Source organism: Lissotriton vulgaris, chromosome 12 (assembly GCF_964263255.1).
Source record: "Lissotriton vulgaris chromosome 12, aLisVul1.2, whole genome shotgun sequence".
In the NCBI taxonomy this organism is placed as follows: Eukaryota; Metazoa; Chordata; class Amphibia; order Caudata; family Salamandridae; genus Lissotriton; species Lissotriton vulgaris.
In genome coordinates, this window is record NC_141700.1 from 627,131,395 (window position 1) to 627,149,350 (window position 17,956).

Consider the following 17,956-nt stretch of genomic DNA (forward strand, 5'->3'; position numbering starts at 1 on the left):
TGGACTTTTAAAGACCTGTGAAGTACTCGGTGCGGCTGCGATAAACTCAACAAGCACTGGCGTTGCCAATAGGTCTCGTATTAGGAAAGTTGGAGCTATTGGTTTTGTAAATGACAAAGCCCTTTATGTTTTGAAAATGAAAACAAAAATAAAAGGCATTCTTATTTGCAATTGTAATAGCTCCAACTTTCCTCCTGCGAGACCTATTGGCAACGCCAGTGCTTGTTTTGTTTCTTGGAGGGGGAGGCAAGACAGAGGCAAGGAGTGTGGCAAGTGGCTGGAGGGAAGCCGGGTGGGGGTGGGAGAGCCTGGTGGGGGGGCGGGAATGCGAGCGAGGGGAGGAGAAGTGTGAATGCAACACAGAGATGCAAGCTGCTCTTTAGTACTGTCAGTCGCAAAAATGTTGTAAAAAATGTGAATGAAACATAAATAAAGCAAGGTGTGTTGGGGGTTGATTAATGTTTTGGAGCAAAAGACCAGTAGGAAGGCACTGGCAGTTCTAAAAAGCAGGTGCTCAGATGAGTCCCTATCGGGCTCTCCATTTTTGCCCTCAGCCAAAGGGTGAAAAAAAAACATCTGAACTCTGAGGCAGTACCAACGTTAGCTGCCTTTGATGTAACTTCAAAGAGAATCGTTCTAGCTCTTTCATAGTGTCATGACTTCAGAACAGAAGCATTTTCTAAATTATATACAATGTAGCCATAGTTGTTGCTTATTTATCTTATGCAACTAATACCCATTGTTAAAGCCAATATCCCTGGATTGTTGTAGGTGTAATTACAGAAGCAACAAAATACCAGTGGGGGCACACACTACGCTAAGCACCGATTTGTAGCTTAGGTGTTTTTAAGCCATGCCCTTAATTATAGCGACCACGCCCATTTGAGACACCCACCCATTATTTTCATCCCACTTAAAGTCCTGTAAACAGGGAAATGTCAAATCAGCAAACTGAGAAATTGACAACTATGTTCTTGTATAAATCATGTTTTCCTGTACTTTCTTTAGGTCATTTGAATTAACCGCAATGCCTTTGGACTATTACTCCCAGAATGCACTGGATTGTAACAAGGCGTCCTTGGTGACCAATCGCTCTGGGTCATCCCCTAGAAATGAATACCCTCCATCCATTCCTCCACAGTAACCGTAGTTTGTAGTTCAGTGCAGAAATATTTGTTGACATAAAATAAACTTTCAAACCAACTCTGTAATATAGTTAAACCCTGGGAGAAGAACATTCATCTCCGAAATATGCACGCTCCCTGCGTGACCACCGCTTTTTAAAAGTGAAAAGCTAATTGCTCCCTGTAACCCGAAAATGAGCTATGCAAATGAGCCCTGCCTGGCCGGTCAGGGCAGCCCGTGGTATTTTGGAAGGGGGGGGAGAGAGAATGTTGAGGCGGGCAAGGGAAGGAAGACGTGTTGAGAGGGGGAGGGAAGGAAGGACAAAGGTTAAAAGGGCGCGTGTGAGCAGAGGAGTAAGATTAGGGTGAGCAGGAAGAAAGCGGAGATGAGAATGCGAGGCAGAGGGCACAACGAGCACCCCCATGGATAAAGGACGTGGATGAGAGCCATAAAGGGAGTCGTCAGTGCTTGTTTCGGAGGAGGAGGGCGGAGAATATAGACAAAAATTAAAGGTTGAGAATATTATGCTGGAATGAGCAGATTTCTTTGCCCAAGTAAAGGAAACAAAGTGAACCTGGGTTCGGCATGACACCTGCAAGTTGTGGGATATGGACTCCGAGATAGTGAGAGCGCCCTCCCTCCTTTTCATAATAAAACAGATTTCATTGGATGCTAATGCGCCGTTATTCCAGCCGATGGCATCATTCTAAGCACCCATTGCATTCTGGGAAATGTGACCGTGCCTTACTTCGATGTAACCAATCGCGCCAAGGCAGCTGATCACGAGCGATATGTGAAGGAAAGCTCCAGGGATTTAAATGGCATGTGCTAGTGACATACAACCATCTGGTCACCACATCTGTGCTTCGAAGCTGGCACTTGTAGGGCTTACCTCTCCTAGAATCTGAAATACAGTTCAATCAGATGCTGGGCCTTTCTGGACAACCCATGCCGTAGGGTAGTGGGCAATGACGCTTATGAAGGAATTGTGTTACCCAACTGGGACAGAAGGGCGCTCATAGGAATCATTAAAACAAGCTGCGGGCGGGGGAGAGCTCCTGCCAAATGGCCGGAGGGAAGCCGGATGGGGCGGGAGAGCCTGGTGGGGGGGCTGGAATGCGTGCGCGGGGAGGAGAAGTGTGGCAGGCAGATGCGCGGAGGGAAGCCGGATGGGGGCGGGGGTTTCTGTGTTTTTGAATGAATGCTGTTTGCAGATTAGGGAAATAAACCTAATGGCAACGCCAGTGCTTGTTATCCTGGCAAACACCAACTTTTTTTGTAACCAAGAAAGGAATAAAAATTATCTAAACATGTTTCACTCGTGCAATTAAGCAATGAGGGAATTGTCTTTGCCATCAGCAGCGAAAGAAACCTACTCACTCAAAAGTGTTCAAAATTCACAGGTAAGAGGTAGGAGAAGCTGCAAGGCTGTCAGGTGCAGAGATGGAGGCATTTCCATTTAATAAAAGAGGATTGGGCAGTGTTCCTATCACGCAAGTCTGGAGGCAGAATTCACTCGCACTCCAAGAGAGAAGCTGCAAGGCTGTCAGGTGCAGAGATGGAGGCATTTCCATTTAATAAAAGAGGATTGGGCAGTGTTCCTATCACGCAAGTCTGGAGGCAGAATTCACTCGCACTCCAAGAGCTTTTGATGACATTTCCTCCAACAAACTCTTTAATGCAATATTTCATCATCTAAAAAAATACTTCACTTGATTTGTTAAGACAAAAAAGATGGCAAAGATTAAAAAATAACTTCCTAAAGTTGGCAGAGGGGAACTTGGCATTATTTTAAATATTTGTCAAACCGGGTGGGGGGAACAGTTCCCTCTCGGGGCCAATCCGTGTTTACATCTCTGTGTTCTAAAGAAGCAATATTTCTAGATGTAGCGTGGAAGGGCAGCAGGCGTTTTCAATGTCTTTTTGAGGCTTAGTTTTGAATTATAAAATGCTTGTGCATACAAAAAACGAAGAGAAGGGAAGAAGCTGGCTGGGGAGGTACGGCCGGCCTGCGGCCGGCCATGAAGCCCTTTGATGTGTGATGTGCTGGGCTGGCCGTGAATGCGCGGGCTGGGGAGGTAAGGCCGGCCTGCGGCCGGCCATGCATAATTAGGGGAGGAGAAGCCCTTTGATGTGCTGGGCTGGCCTGAATGCGCGTGCTTTTTGCTCACGTGATTCACGTGAACTTCATGAAAACCGCGGGGCTGAAAGCCCTTGGTTTGACGATGATTTTGGCCACTTGAATTCTCGTTCCCTCAATGCGCTTGCGCGCATTGTAGGTCACGAGACCTAAAAACTGTCTGTGTGTGTGTGTGCCCGGGAAGCTGTCTCAGCCAGGGCTGACACATACGACAGTAGGGGCTGAAGCCCTTTGAGCCCTAAGGGTGTTGCGCGCCTGGTCTATATAGCATTAAAAACTAGCCTCAGACATCTGTACCCCTAATGATAAAGAAGAGGGAAGAATTACACATCAAAGACTTCACTTGCTTCCTTTCCACTCTGAGTTCTTCAACCCATGGGACCACCACCACCAACAACTGCTCTACTAAATTGCAACGCATGCCTAGATATGTCCATCAAGATCTTGTTCATTATGTAAGCTGGAGACCTGCCGTTCATGGCTCTAGAACCATCTTAATGGCTCGGACGAGGTACAAGTCTGCGTAGCCAACCAAATTAAGCCACTGCAAGCCTGATGTCCTGTGCATTACACAAGAAGACTTATATTCTTCGCTGCCTGACTCAGAACGAGCTGCAGTCATGCCAAAAATCCTTTTGAAATGCAGAGGTAAAGGGCCTTAGAGTTGTCTACTTGTGCTCCAATAATGACCAGAGTGACAGTGGCTAGCTGAGTGTGAGAAAGGAACACGCTCAGGCTTCAGGACAGCGTTAGGTAGTGGCAAGAATAAAGGCATGTGCTTGATTGGTCCAACTTGGATAATGCAGTCTTAGGGAGTGCACCAATGCATTTGGGATCTCTCTGCTTGAGAATCAAGAGATATTATTAGGCAAACTATGTGAGGGATTGAGAGGTAGCACAGAGACTGGACTTTCTCATTTCTGCTGAGTTTGTTAGATCTTACCCAGTCCTGAAATATGTGTTGTAAAGTTACTCAGTAGGTTCAGGGTTACTGGGCTAGCATAAGTGTGAACTTGCACACCTTCATGCTACAACAACTGATGAAAAGGCTGAATATAAATAATAACCATTCTGGATAACCAGCAAAAACCATGAGCAGCTCCCGCGGTGGCAGCATCTACTTTGATTGAATTCTCTTCTGTGTCACACTGCTCTCCGAGAAGAAAAATGAAACGGCGATGCTAGAGCGCGCAGTTTTCCCCCGGTCACCCGAGTTACCAATTCTTTTACACGCACTGGGCCCTTGGCGTGAAAAAGCTTTTTATCATCACACTAATTTTGTTTGGGTGATCCGGGTGAGGATTTCTCCTCCTGCACGCTGCTAAGAGTAATCAAGCTTGGATTTACCTCTGCTTACCATGTACCCGACTTACCACAGGCACAAATCTTACGACGGACCTGGAGCTATTAGGGAAAATAGTAGACAGGCCTTAACATCAAATACTCTTTATAATCGGAAAACTACTTTCCACAATTCTGTAAAATGACCACAGACACCTGATGAAGTTAACAAAACTTTATATAAGAATTCAAAGAGAAGATGCCAAGATAATAAGCGATACACAGAGTAATATATCAAACATTAAAATCAACACCAATAGGTAACTTTGCATCAAAAATAAGACCATTAGGATATATGGGAAACTAAAGGTAGAAGTTTAGAACAAAAACTAGTCACTGCAATTTTATACTAGAACGTAGGATTGGGGATGAGACCTAGAACATGTACTTAACCTAAGTATTTAAGCTATTCTTGCTAAGTTCACTGCAAACCACTAAAGGAAAAGGGGAAAAAACGGGAACATGCTATGGTTTTATAAAATCAATGAGTTTCTAAAGGAGGGGGGGAGAGAAGGAACCAACTAAAATTCAGACACATATAATTGCAATGGCAATAGAGCAATAACACAGGTAGAATGCTTTCACCAGATCAGATAAAAGGAGAGAGAGAGAGAGAGAAACGCAATCCCACAATCTATATTTACCTAGTTCAGATTGAAGACCAACCCTGGCCACGGGTCAGTGGGGAAGACGGGGACAGGGACCCTCAGACAGGGAATGCCAGAATGCGAGCAGGTACAGCTCACGGACAGTAAGGACAGGATACCCCTCAGGTTCAGGTCAAGGACTGGGCCTCCCAGGGTACGACCAACACCCACAGCTTCGGACAGCAACGCCTGCGTTACCCCCCTCCTGCAAGTAATCCGCCAGAAACCCCGATTGGATTTTCGAATTCCCCAGCAGAGTGCTTCGCCAGCACTTAGGATTTTCCACCCCTTAGGAGATTGTGGAAAGTATGGACAAAGTGCTCCGCAGCACTTTCAGAATGAGCACCTATTGAGATCGTAGGGTCAGTGACAGGTCTGCTACTCGGACAAGTCGGACAATTTTCCTAAGCTAAACTAGGGTAATTATACGGTTTCGGGGACCCTTAGACCACCCACTAATGTTGCAAGTGACAGTTTCCCACATTGTGATTGGTCAGGAGAGGTGGTGCGGTCATTACCACCTCCTAGAATTCAGTTTTCTCATGTTTAATATTCAATTTTGCACACCCGCCCCCCGAGTTCACGTTCCCATGCATGGAATACAGCAGTACAGGACAGTTCACAATAGGTAGCAACAGTATTGCTTTTTCCAAGGTAAGACTCCGTATTCCCAGCGATGTTCCCAGGCGCATTGTGCTTCAGGAGCCAGCTGGCTAGATTTAGCTTCTGCGCGGTTGGAACTTTCTCCGGTCATGTGACGGTGCCCAGCAGAGCTTCAAGTATGGCTCCGCTCATGATTGCCCCAGCCCACAAAGACGCGGTACATGAAAAGTAAGCGACAACAAATTAAAATCATACATAAAAATGATCGCACTGTATACCAAGATAAAAAGCTAACCAACCCTTACTTTATAATGACTATAGCATTAAGGATTAGTGCGAAAAGACAGATAGGCTAAAGCGGCTGCAGTAAGCAGAGAGCGTGGTGAGAGACAAGCGGCCATATTTAGCATCAATGCGCATGAGCACAGAATCCCTCCAGAATACGAGTGCGTCACATCACATGGGTATGACCGACGCATGCGCAGACTGAATTTCGGCAAAGCAGCCATTTTCAGTGCAAGCTTCGTTTTAGTACGAAAAGACAAACAAGCAAGCATCCTGGGGACACCCGCGTGTTGGGAAAACGCTTTATAAATGACGAATAACGAGGTTAATATTATTATGCAGTTTAGACAAGGGTTTTGCATACGAGCAAGGCGTTTTACGGGCAAATCCTTGCTCCATCAATCCCCTCTTTGATGATATTTACTATCATCACTACATGAAGGAAACAGATGCCAACTTTTCTCATTCATCCACATCACTCATCCGAATTTCAACAAATTTGTTGTTGAGTTTTCTTGCAGCTTCTCTATGAGAGTGGTCATTTTTCGCCTTTTTGTAAATTGCACTCTTCAACTCTTCTAATTCTAAATCATCAATATTTCTTTTCACCCCCCTCGGATTTACTGTATATTTCTTTTTGCACTTTTGACATTTGCAGCAGATAAAAATGATCAATACAATCACACCTATTATAACTATTGGCATCAGTATTTTCCACAAAATATTCCTACCTAAGTTAGTAAACCAACTACCTATAGAGGAGAGACCTCCAGTCAGTCTCGTCCAGGCACTGTCAACCTCCAATGGTTTGAGTTCCCTTTCCAAATTAGTTATGTTCTTCACATATTGTTTTAATTCGATACTTTTATCAGGAATGTAGGTGCAACAATGTTGCGCTTTCAGCATTCTACAGACTCCGCCCTCTTTTGCTAATAGGGTGTCAAGGGCAAGACGATTTTGTAAAACCATTGATCTGATCGCAACCATTTCAGTATTGACCAGCAGGAAACCAGCAGCAGTGTCCGTTGATAACCGGTCCACTACTGTAGACAGTTTGCAGATTCTATGGGTGTTCAGAACTACCCCCATTCCAGGTATCAGTGCGCTAAAAATATCACCTATAATTTCACCTACACTTTCGCGCCTACTACGCACTAAGCCATTAGTTTCATCATCGCTTCCAGCTGCATTATTCACATGGTATATTTTCGGGAAAACAATGCCAAAATAGCAGCTTCCATACCAGTGATCCGGCAATTTGAAATAAGCCTTGTTCCCACATATATAATATATTCCGGGAAACACAGGTTCTGACCCATTTTTGAATCCCCAGCCTCCAATTACCTTATAATTATGTTCACACTCGCTGGAACCGATGAATACATTGTTATAGTACTCTGTCTTTTCCCTATGGATACAAAGTTTCCCCTTTCTTTCAAAATCCAGCAACAAGGCAGGACTGGCTTCGCCTTCTGAGGTGTTATCCATGTGCTCAGCCCACCTAGGGATTCTATCCTTCTCGTCATTTGCCTTCTTCTGAAACTTTTCTCTCCTTCTGTCTGCCATCTTTATAAACATCTTTTCCTGCTCTTGCAGTGAACAGGTCAGATTGTCTTCTCTTGCTTGATCTAAGTCTATGTTACCTATAGTCAGGAAATATTCTCCCATATAGCGGGTCACGTCACTTGTAGTATGTACACGGTTCAAGTGTCCTCTAACAGGAAGTTCAGAAAATACTACGTCATCATTTGAATAATAGTACTGCAAGGTGCTTCTATAGAACAAGCTAGCTAATATACTACAGGAGATTCCGTAGGTCAAAGGTAGATGGTGGTATGTCACGCCTTCAGCCACTGAGGTTGGTAGCGTCATGCAGACATAACAGTCCTCTATTTCCATAGCTTCTACATAATGCACTAACAAGTTAGCAAAAACATTTAAATGCGTCCTGTTTTTCATTTTGTGAAAATGTAGTCCATCCTCATCTGGTGCTTCTACATTAGGTCGTGTGTGTGTCAGTCCTACTCTTTTGTCGCGTCTTTCTAGTCTTCGTGGTGTTTCTGCAGTCCGTACAACCCCTACATCTACTACTTCGGGTTCAGTAGGGGACAAGTTTGGATCTCTACTTATCATAAAGGGTAGGAAAATGGTTAGTCCTATCCACATTATTATTAGCATAGCTACACTACACAAGCATATCTTACAACAGGTTTTGAGACACCCACACCGGGATCTCCCAGAGACACTCGGATCAGACATTTTTAGCTTACAGGTGGCTTTTGCTACCCCTCTTCGTTCCTTTGCACCAAAGGCTCACTTCGGGGTCTCTCTCAAGGAGGGTCCTCGTCCGAACTCCGATCAGCAATGGACTCGATGTCACTGTTGCCACTGTGGTGTGGCTCGTCAATTTCTTCCAACACAAAGTACGTCCACTCAGGGCTCCGATACAGTCGGTTCTGTTTCTTTATTCTGTCGCTTTTTCTCAGCGATTTGCCTTGGGCTGCACTTCTTTCACTTTGAGCCCTTTTTCGGTCTTTATCGTTTTCTTCGACTGTCTTTAGTCTGAGCCTTAGTCTCTTGACGTATCGGGGTGCACTTCTTCCTCCGTGCCTCCCGGTGGTTGAGGAGACTTCGCCTTCTCCGTGCACTCTTTTCACTTTTTGTTGTGGCACTTCTGTTTTCCTACCTGTCTGACTAGTTCCAGGTCTTTCGTCTATTTCTTCTGCCTGGTCGCTAATCTGTCCCTGCTCAGATTCAAATCGCACTTTCTTTTTATTTCTGGTCGCTGTTGTTTCCGTTGTCTGAGCACTTTGATCTAGTTCTATCTGTTCCTGTTCATGCTCTTCGATCTCTTCGCTTTCTTCTGCATGAACGTCAGCTCTAATTTCTAACTGTCCCTTTCTCGGCTCCGGAGTTTCAGGAGGAGTCTCGAGATCTTGATCCGACCCTACTTGGCCTATTTCCTGATCAGGTTCGTTGTGGCTTTCGTTGACCTGACCTTCTTCTTCTATATCTGACTCACCTGGACTATCCCACTCACTGTCTAAATAGGAATATTTCCGGGTTCGGATTGGATCATGAACTGGTTCGTCGGCGGGATACCATTCAACGTCTCGACTTGTGCTCGGCAGTTCGATGTCAGCTAGCTCCGGACTCTCTTCCTCGGAAGCCTCTTCAGCTGCGCTGCCTTCAGCTCCAGTCGCGTTTTCTCCAGATACCCGCTTTGTGTGGCTGGCGTGGATCCACTTCGGTACACCAGCACACTTCACAGCAGTGGTAGTGACGAGGATCACTTGTCGTGGCTTTCCCCACCTTGGCTTCAGGCAACTGCTCCGGGTGTGTTTCTTTAACACCACCCAGTCTCCTGGTTGCAGATTGTGTGCTGGAGTCTTTGGCCACTCGTCTTCTGTCTCTCCAATCTGCTGAGAGAGAGAACGCACTTGGTCACCCAGCTGCTTGCAGTATTCTATCACCATATCATCAGAAATGCTTAGCAGTTTGTTTCCGGGTACCCATGCCTGGCGCATCACTCTTCCCATCAACACTTCATGGGGACTTAGGCCAGTCTTTCGATTCGGGATACTTCTCAAACTCATCAGCACCAGGGGTAAAGCCTCTATCCAGTTCATTTTTGTGGAATCACACATTTTTCCCAATCTGGACTTTAGTGTGCCATTTATTTGTTCCACTACCCCAGAAGCCTCTGGATGGTAGGCGCAGTGCAATCTTTGCTTCATTTTGAATGCTTTACAGAGTTCCTCTAGGACATCGTTGGCAAAATGCCCACCTTGGTCCGTTTCGATCGTCTCTGGGATCCCATACCTAGGTATCAACTCCCTGAGCAATAATTTGGCTGTGGTGATAGCGTCATTTTTCTTAGCTGGATATGCTTCCACCCACCTGGAGAATAGACATACTATGACTAAGACATATCTATATCCTTTGCATCTGGGCATGGTTATGAAGTCTGCCTGCATTCTAACGAAGGGCCCTACTGCCTTTCCAATAGTGCTCTGCTTTACTACGGTCTTCTTTCCTGCATTGAATTGCTGACACACTAGGCACCTCTGGCAAAGCCTTTCCGCCTGGTTCTTGAACTTTGAATTACAGAATACCTGTTCAAACACCCGACACATCGCATCTCTTCCCATATGTGTTGGCTCATGTATCATTCTGACCATGGGGTCGATCAAACTATCAGGCAGCACAGGCTTCCCAGTCGGATTCACCACCACACCATCTTCTCTCAATTCGCATCCATTTGCGGCCCACCTGCCCTTTTCTTGCCTGTCTGTGGCTTGTTGCAACTCTTTTAATTCGTCCCACGTTGACACATTCTCAAACAACATAAGTTGGCAGCTGGTTCCATCCCACAGGGCAATTTGTAGGGACATATGGTGTCGGGCACAAAACTGTGCAATTTGGTCAGCGTACCTATTACCGGCAGTCACATCATCATTTCCAGATCTGTGAGCCGCACACTTGACCACAGCCAATTCTTTGGGTAATTGGATAGCTTCCAGTAAGTCATGCACCACCTTCCCATTTCGGATAGGTGTGCCTGAGGAAGTCATGAATTCTCTTTGTAACCACAATTGGCCGAAGTCATGAACAACCCCGAAACAGTACTGACTGTCTGTGTAAACAGTAATTCTTTTGTTCTTTCCCCTCTTGCATGCTCGAGTTAACGCGATGAGCTCCGCCACTTGTGCAGATTTCACCTCGCGCATGTAGGATGCCTCGATGGTTCCTGTTAGTGTAACCACAGCATAGGCAGCACTTAGACTTCCACTCTCATGTCTCAAACACGAGCCATCCACGAACATTGTTTTATCCCCGTCAAGTAGCGCTATTTCACGGATGTCTGGACGGGGTTTTGTGCTATATTCAGTTAGATCGACGCAATTATGTTCCCCTTCCTCATCAGAGTCCACATCCAGAGGGACGGGTAACAGTGTCGCAGGGTTTAGGACATTGCACCGGGAAATAGTTACATTTTCAGCACCAATCAAAATTCTCTCATACTTAGTCAGCCGACTAGGTGTGAGGTACTGGGTCTTAGTTCTAGTCAGTAGGATGACAACAGAATGAGGAACATAGACAGTGACTGGATGTCCCATGACAATGTTCTCACTCTGTTCCAGACTGACGCAAGTAGCCGCAACGGCTTTTAAGCAGCCAGGCAGTCCAGCAGCCACTGGATCTAGGGTGGCCGAAAAGTAGGCTACCGGTCTTCTGACTAATCCGTGCTCCTGGGTCAGGACCGAAAGAGCACAATTCTCTCTCGTGTCACAGAACAGCTCAAAGGGCTTAGTGTACTCAGGCATACCCAATGCAGGTGCGGTACATAGACAGTTTCTCAGAGTTACCCAAGCATTCATGCTTTCACTGTCCCAGTGGACGGGGTCTTCTACTCCTTTCTTTGTCATATTTATCAGGGGTCGGGCTAGAGCTGCAAATCCTACAATCCATTGTCTGCAGTAACCCACAACTCCCAAGAACATTCTCACCTCTTTCTGGGTGGTGGGCAGTTCCATTGCTTTAATTATTTTGATCCTTTCGGTAGTGACCTTCCTGATTCCTTTTTCTATCTGGTGCCCCAGATATTTAACTGAGTTTTTACAGAATTGTAATTTGTCAGGCGACACTTTATGTCCTCCTTTTCCTAGGTGATTCAGCAAGGCAATTGTGTCAGTGACACAGTCAGACTGGGTTTTAGATGCCACTAACAGGTCATCTATGTACTGCACCAAAACAGACTCTCTTGGCAGCACTAGGGATTCAAGGCACTTTTTCAGTATCTGGTTGAAAATCGATGGACTTTCGGTGTACCCCTGGGGGACACGATTCCAGACATAGATATGGCTGTCAAATTCAAAACTGAAAAGGAATTTGCTTTCGGGATGCAATGGGATGGAAAAGAATGCGTGGCATAGATCGATGACAGTGAACCATTCTGCATTCCAGGGAATCTGGTATAGTATTACTGCAGGGTTGGGTACAATAGGACAGCAAGGCACAACAATTTGGTTTACCTTGCGCAAATCTTGCACCACCCGGTACTTCCCACTAGGCTTTTTGATCCCAATGATAGGCAAATTACAGGGGCTGCTCAACACTTCTTCTATTATTTCTGCTTCGAGCAGCCTCGTAATTTCAGTCGCTACTCCTGCCTTTACTTCTGCACTCATTTTGTACTGTCTGGTTTTCGGGTATACAGCATTAGTTTTTATTGCTATTTTAACTGGGTCCACATTTGCCATCAGGCCTACATCTTTTCCTGTGAAATCCCACACTTCTGGTACTACTCTTAGCTGGAGTTCCTCAGGTAAATCCTCAATTGTCAAAGGCTTGATATCAGCATCTTGTCTGACTAACATCAGTTTGTACAGGCCATCTTCATCGGGGGTCTGAATTTCAACGCCATTTGGTGTGCAGAAAATGGTACAACGCATCTTGCACAACAAATCACGTCCTAGTAGGTTTACAGGACTGGAATCACAGACCACAAATCTGTGCATTTCCTTGAAATTTCCTATAGAAATCTCCATTGGTTCAGTTACAGGGGTACTTATTATCTGATTCGAGACTCCCACTACTTGGATTGCTTCTCCCGAGAGGGGTAGGTTAGGAACATCCACTGTTCTTACAGTAGATCGGGTAGCACCAGTGTCCAACAGAAAGGTGACGTCTTTTCCCTCAACCTTTCCTTCAATGTATGGTCCAGTCTGGTCTACCGGTAAGGAGGCGCCAAGTACGCACTCCTCATCCTCCCCTCTCAGGCCCCGTCAATCTTGATCTTCACAAAGGAAGGTATCATTTAGCAAGTACTGTGGAATGACTGCATTTCTTTCACTCTCAACCTCCCATACTTCCGCCCTCTCATTCTGCTGACCCTGACTCTTAAAATTCTGTCTAGGAGCGCGGGGTACTGGAGGTAATTTTACCTGTTGCTGGGTTTTTCTTGTCCCCTCTTTCGGCACCTGTGGATTTAAACCATTTACAGGGGCATTACCGGCCTGCAGGTGTGGACACTCGTCTCTCCAATGCCCCATCTGGCCGCACCCATGGCACGGAAACTTTTTCATGGCCTCTTCACGACTCATTTTAGGTCTGGGCTTTCCTCCCCCCCCAGAATTGGTATTCGGTACATTATTATCAGAAGTCATTTTACTTAACTGTTTTTCTTGCTGTTCAGCTAATTTCACCTGTGCCCACATCACTTTCTCCTTGAGGGCTTTCTTTTTATTTTCTATTTCATCTTCGCAGTATTTTGCATATTTCAGGACATCATCTATGGGTTTTCCCTGCCAACTGATTTTGTTATCTCGAATCCATTGTGATATTTCAGGCCTCAATCCTAGCACAAATCTGTAACTGAAATGGGTCATGTCTTTCATGTCTACATTATCAATACCACTGTAAGTTTTGAATACCTGCAGTAACCTTTCGTAAAATGAATGCACCGTCTCATCACGTTCTTGGGTGGTTCTATCTATTCTGGTCCAATCTGTTTCCTTTGCTGGCACCTTTTTCTTAAGGTACTGTATGACCTGGTCATATTTCCTCATTACATCCGGTGAAGGGGCTCCCGTTTTCTCATCTCTGGGATATTCATCATTAGGCCAATCAATTTCTATCTTACATTCGGTCCACAAATCTACAGGGACCACAATGTCGAAAAACCCATCCAGGTCTTTCAGCAGACATTTCTGAACTTTTATGAAACGTTCTACTTGTCTGTACCAGTCAACTGGTTTCTCACGTAATTTCGGGAAGTCGTTTGTAAATGACACAATGTCTTGTCTGGACCAAGGGACATGGACATATTTTCCTCCCGGGACCTCTCTCATGGGGCACAATTTTTCTGTTGGGGTTACTTCCTTTAATACGAATTCTGAAGATACTGACCCAGCCCTGCTGCCTTCCTTTTTCTTTGCCCACCGGGTTCTCCATTTCCCCACTTCGCCCCATTTCTGCAGGATTTTCAACAATTCTCTTACTTGGATCTGTTTTCCCATCACATTCAGGCTTTCTAAATCCTTGTCTGAGAAGTCCACTCTGTAGGGTTTCTGAAGAATTTTGGAGCGACTAACATCAACTCCCATTTCTGTGGCGGCATCCATTATCTTTTCATGGAGCACCCTAGCACTCCGGGTAAGATTTTTACTGATGAATAGTAACTCTTCTTCATTATACGAGCTTAGGCGCTCAACTCCCACGTTCCCAGCCATCATTTCTTCTATTTCTATTCTTAATTTATATATTTCCAATGCTTTAGGTTGGGGAGTGGTCTCCTTCTCTATCTCCTTTGTCCATCTGTCTAATTCTTCAGGGGAAACTAAAGAGGCGTTCCTAATTCCAGTTGCACTTTCAATCACTACTTCCTTTTGTCTGGGCTGACTTCTTGTCCCTACTACACTGGCCCTTGACTCCCTTATGGGCAGATCCATCAAACTTCCAGATTCACACTCACTTTCCTGATCCTCATCTATGAATACTTCTTTCCTCGGGGTCTGGAAGCTAGGAGTAGGCAGTATTGGGGTGATAACAGGGGGAAGGGGACTAGTCAGGTCATTTTTATACATTGGGATAGCAGGACCAATAGTTACCGGAATGGTCAAGGAATCAGGATGGGGATGCATCTGGGCAATGGTTCTGACTAATTCCTCTCGCTGTTTAGTCAGGGCTTCTCTCTCTTTTTCCTGCAACCCCCTTTCAGCAGAGTTGCCATGCAATACCTGAGGTACTAAGGACGGATAAATACTCGGGGCAGTCGGGGCAACCACTCGAGGGGGACTTTCCCCGAATGGCTGATAATTCGGGACTGTGGACTTAGGTCTGCAAAACTCATCCCTTCCACTGTGTTTACTGCTTGTAGCTGTCCCGTCTGTATCACTTTCCCTCCTACTTCGGGGGTAATTTGTAAAGGGATTTTGAGAATGCACCGGTTCTGATTCTGCTACATAGGGAGGTGGATTCTTCATTAACAAGTCTTCCAGGTGTTCATCTTCTATGTCCCCCATAGGTGCTAGGTGATGGGTCTTTTCTTTACTTTTTCCTCTTTTCTCCTCTAATACCCCCATCATGGGGAACAGCCCTTCAGTTAACATAGACTGCCTCCACTGTTTCATTTTCTGCTCTTTGGTTGGCGTTGGAAGTCTGGGATACCACTTACTCACTCCCTTATCCATTCGGGGTTTATCTCGTTCTGCAGCCTCAATCTCCCATTCTTCCAAAGCTTCGTACTGGGTTAACCTAGGTCTGGGGTGTAATTCGTTCATGCGGGTCCTTAAGTTAAACAGGATCCGACCATTAAATGTACCTTCAACAGGGAATGCTAGGACTCCGTCATCTACAGTATACTTTGCCCAATTTTCTAGCCAGACACAAGTGTGATACCCTTTATCAAACAACATGAAAGAGGCAGGGGTATTTGGCGGGGGGAATGAGTACGCCTTCCCTCGTTCTAATGGGCTTGTCAGTTTTGAAAAAATTCTTTACTTTATCGGAGAATGACAGTTTTCTCTTTATTCCATACATCATGTGCGGTCTACCTCGTACGATCTGCTCCTTATGAAATCCTAGGTACTTGGGATTTGGTATGAAGTCTGGATACCACATACAACTCTCCAGACTCGCTTCTAGCTCGGCTGGATTAATTTTGTTTACCTTTGTGCTTCCAATGCTAGCGCGACTTTTATTTCGCACCACCCAATCAGGTCAGAGAATACAACTACGGTTAACCAATGGGTGCGCGGCCTTTTCGCAAGACAGAGTCTCACGCTTCGGCACTCACCCCTCCTTTACAAATTCAGCTCCACTATCCACCCGCTGTTTTGACCAATACCAGCGCGGCACGGAGTGACGTCAGAGCAGCTCTCCGACTGACTCCCTCCTTCACAAGGTAACGGAAACTTTTTACTCTTTCTAAAGTGCGAGTGCAAGTTTTAGTCAACAACACACAACGTTTGCCACTATGTCTGAGTGTTCTAAAGAGAGAAAAGACTTTTCTTTCGCTACTAGTAAACCACTTCTGTCTACTTTTCATTCACTCTGGATAGACTTCTTTGCCTGTCCCTTCACACTAGTAACATAGAACCCGTTATTCTTCTGACTCATCCACCTTAGTCGGGGATATGTACTGAGCCAGGATTTCACCAGCGAACTATTTTACTTACCAGACAAGCCTCGGAGACCCTACTACTCCTTCCGTATGCGACCCTTACTAGGTGATATCGCAATGAAAGTTTTATAACGGACTCGTAGCTATCATTCACTCCAGAAACAAAGGTCCTAATTAGTGCTTCCAGTTACTCCTTTAACCCTGCACTAATGCCTCGAACTTAGTGACTTCAACAGCTAACCGGATTCTACTCACCGTTAGCTAAAATACTTCCCCGGGGATTCAGACTACACTGAACACTTACAAACAATTCTGGGTTAATTCAACATGCAGTATTTGTAGCAGCAATGCAAAATCATGAACATTTACATATAAAAACACATTTCATAATTTTTGTAAAAATACAGTAGCAATCAGCAGCACGTTTTTATATTCAAGGTTTGTTTATGACTATCCTGTCTACCTAATCTAACTAGTCCAAACCATCCTCTGGCTGCCAGAAATTACTGCTAGAGCGCGCAGTTTTCCCCCGGTCACCCGAGTTACCAATTCTTTTACACGCACTGGGCCCTTGGCGTGAAAAAGCTTTTTATCATCACACTAATTTTGTTTGGGTGATCCGGGTGAGGATTTCTCCTCCTGCACGCTGCTAAGAGTAATCAAGCTTGGATTTACCTCTGCTTACCATGTACCCGACTTACCACAGGCACAAATCTTACGACGGACCTGGAGCTATTAGGGAAAATAGTAGACAGGCCTTAACATCAAATACTCTTTATAATCGGAAAACTACTTTCCACAATTCTGTAAAATGACCACAGACACCTGATGAAGTTAACAAAACTTTATATAAGAATTCAAAGAGAAGATGCCAAGATAATAAGCGATACACAGAGTAATATATCAAACATTAAAATCAACACCAATAGGTAACTTTGCATCAAAAATAAGACCATTAGGATATATGGGAAACTAAAGGTAGAAGTTTAGAACAAAAACTAGTCACTGCAATTTTATACTAGAACGTAGGATTGGGGATGAGACCTAGAACATGTACTTAACCTAAGTATTTAAGCTATTCTTGCTAAGTTCACTGCAAACCACTAAAGGAAAAGGGGAAAAAACGGGAACATGCTATGGTTTTATAAAATCAATGAGTTTCTAAAGGAGGGGGGGAGAGAAGGAACCAACTAAAATTCAGACACATATAATTGCAATGGCAATAGAGCAATAACACAGGTAGAATGCTTTCACCAGATCAGATAAAAGGAGAGAGAGAGAGAGAGAAACGCAATCCCACAATCTATATTTACCTAGTTCAGATTGAAGACCAACCCTGGCCACGGGTCAGTGGGGAAGACGGGGACAGGGACCCTCAGACAGGGAATGCCAGAATGCGAGCAGGTACAGCTCACGGACAGTAAGGACAGGATACCCCTCAGGTTCAGGTCAAGGACTGGGCCTCCCAGGGTACGACCAACACCCACAGCTTCGGACAGCAACGCCTGCGTTACCCCCCTCCTGCAAGTAATCCGCCAGAAACCCCGATTGGATTTTCGAATTCCCCAGCAGAGTGCTTCGCCAGCACTTAGGATTTTCCACCCCTTAGGAGATTGTGGAAAGTATGGACAAAGTGCTCCGCAGCACTTTCAGAATGAGCACCTATTGAGATCGTAGGGTCAGTGACAG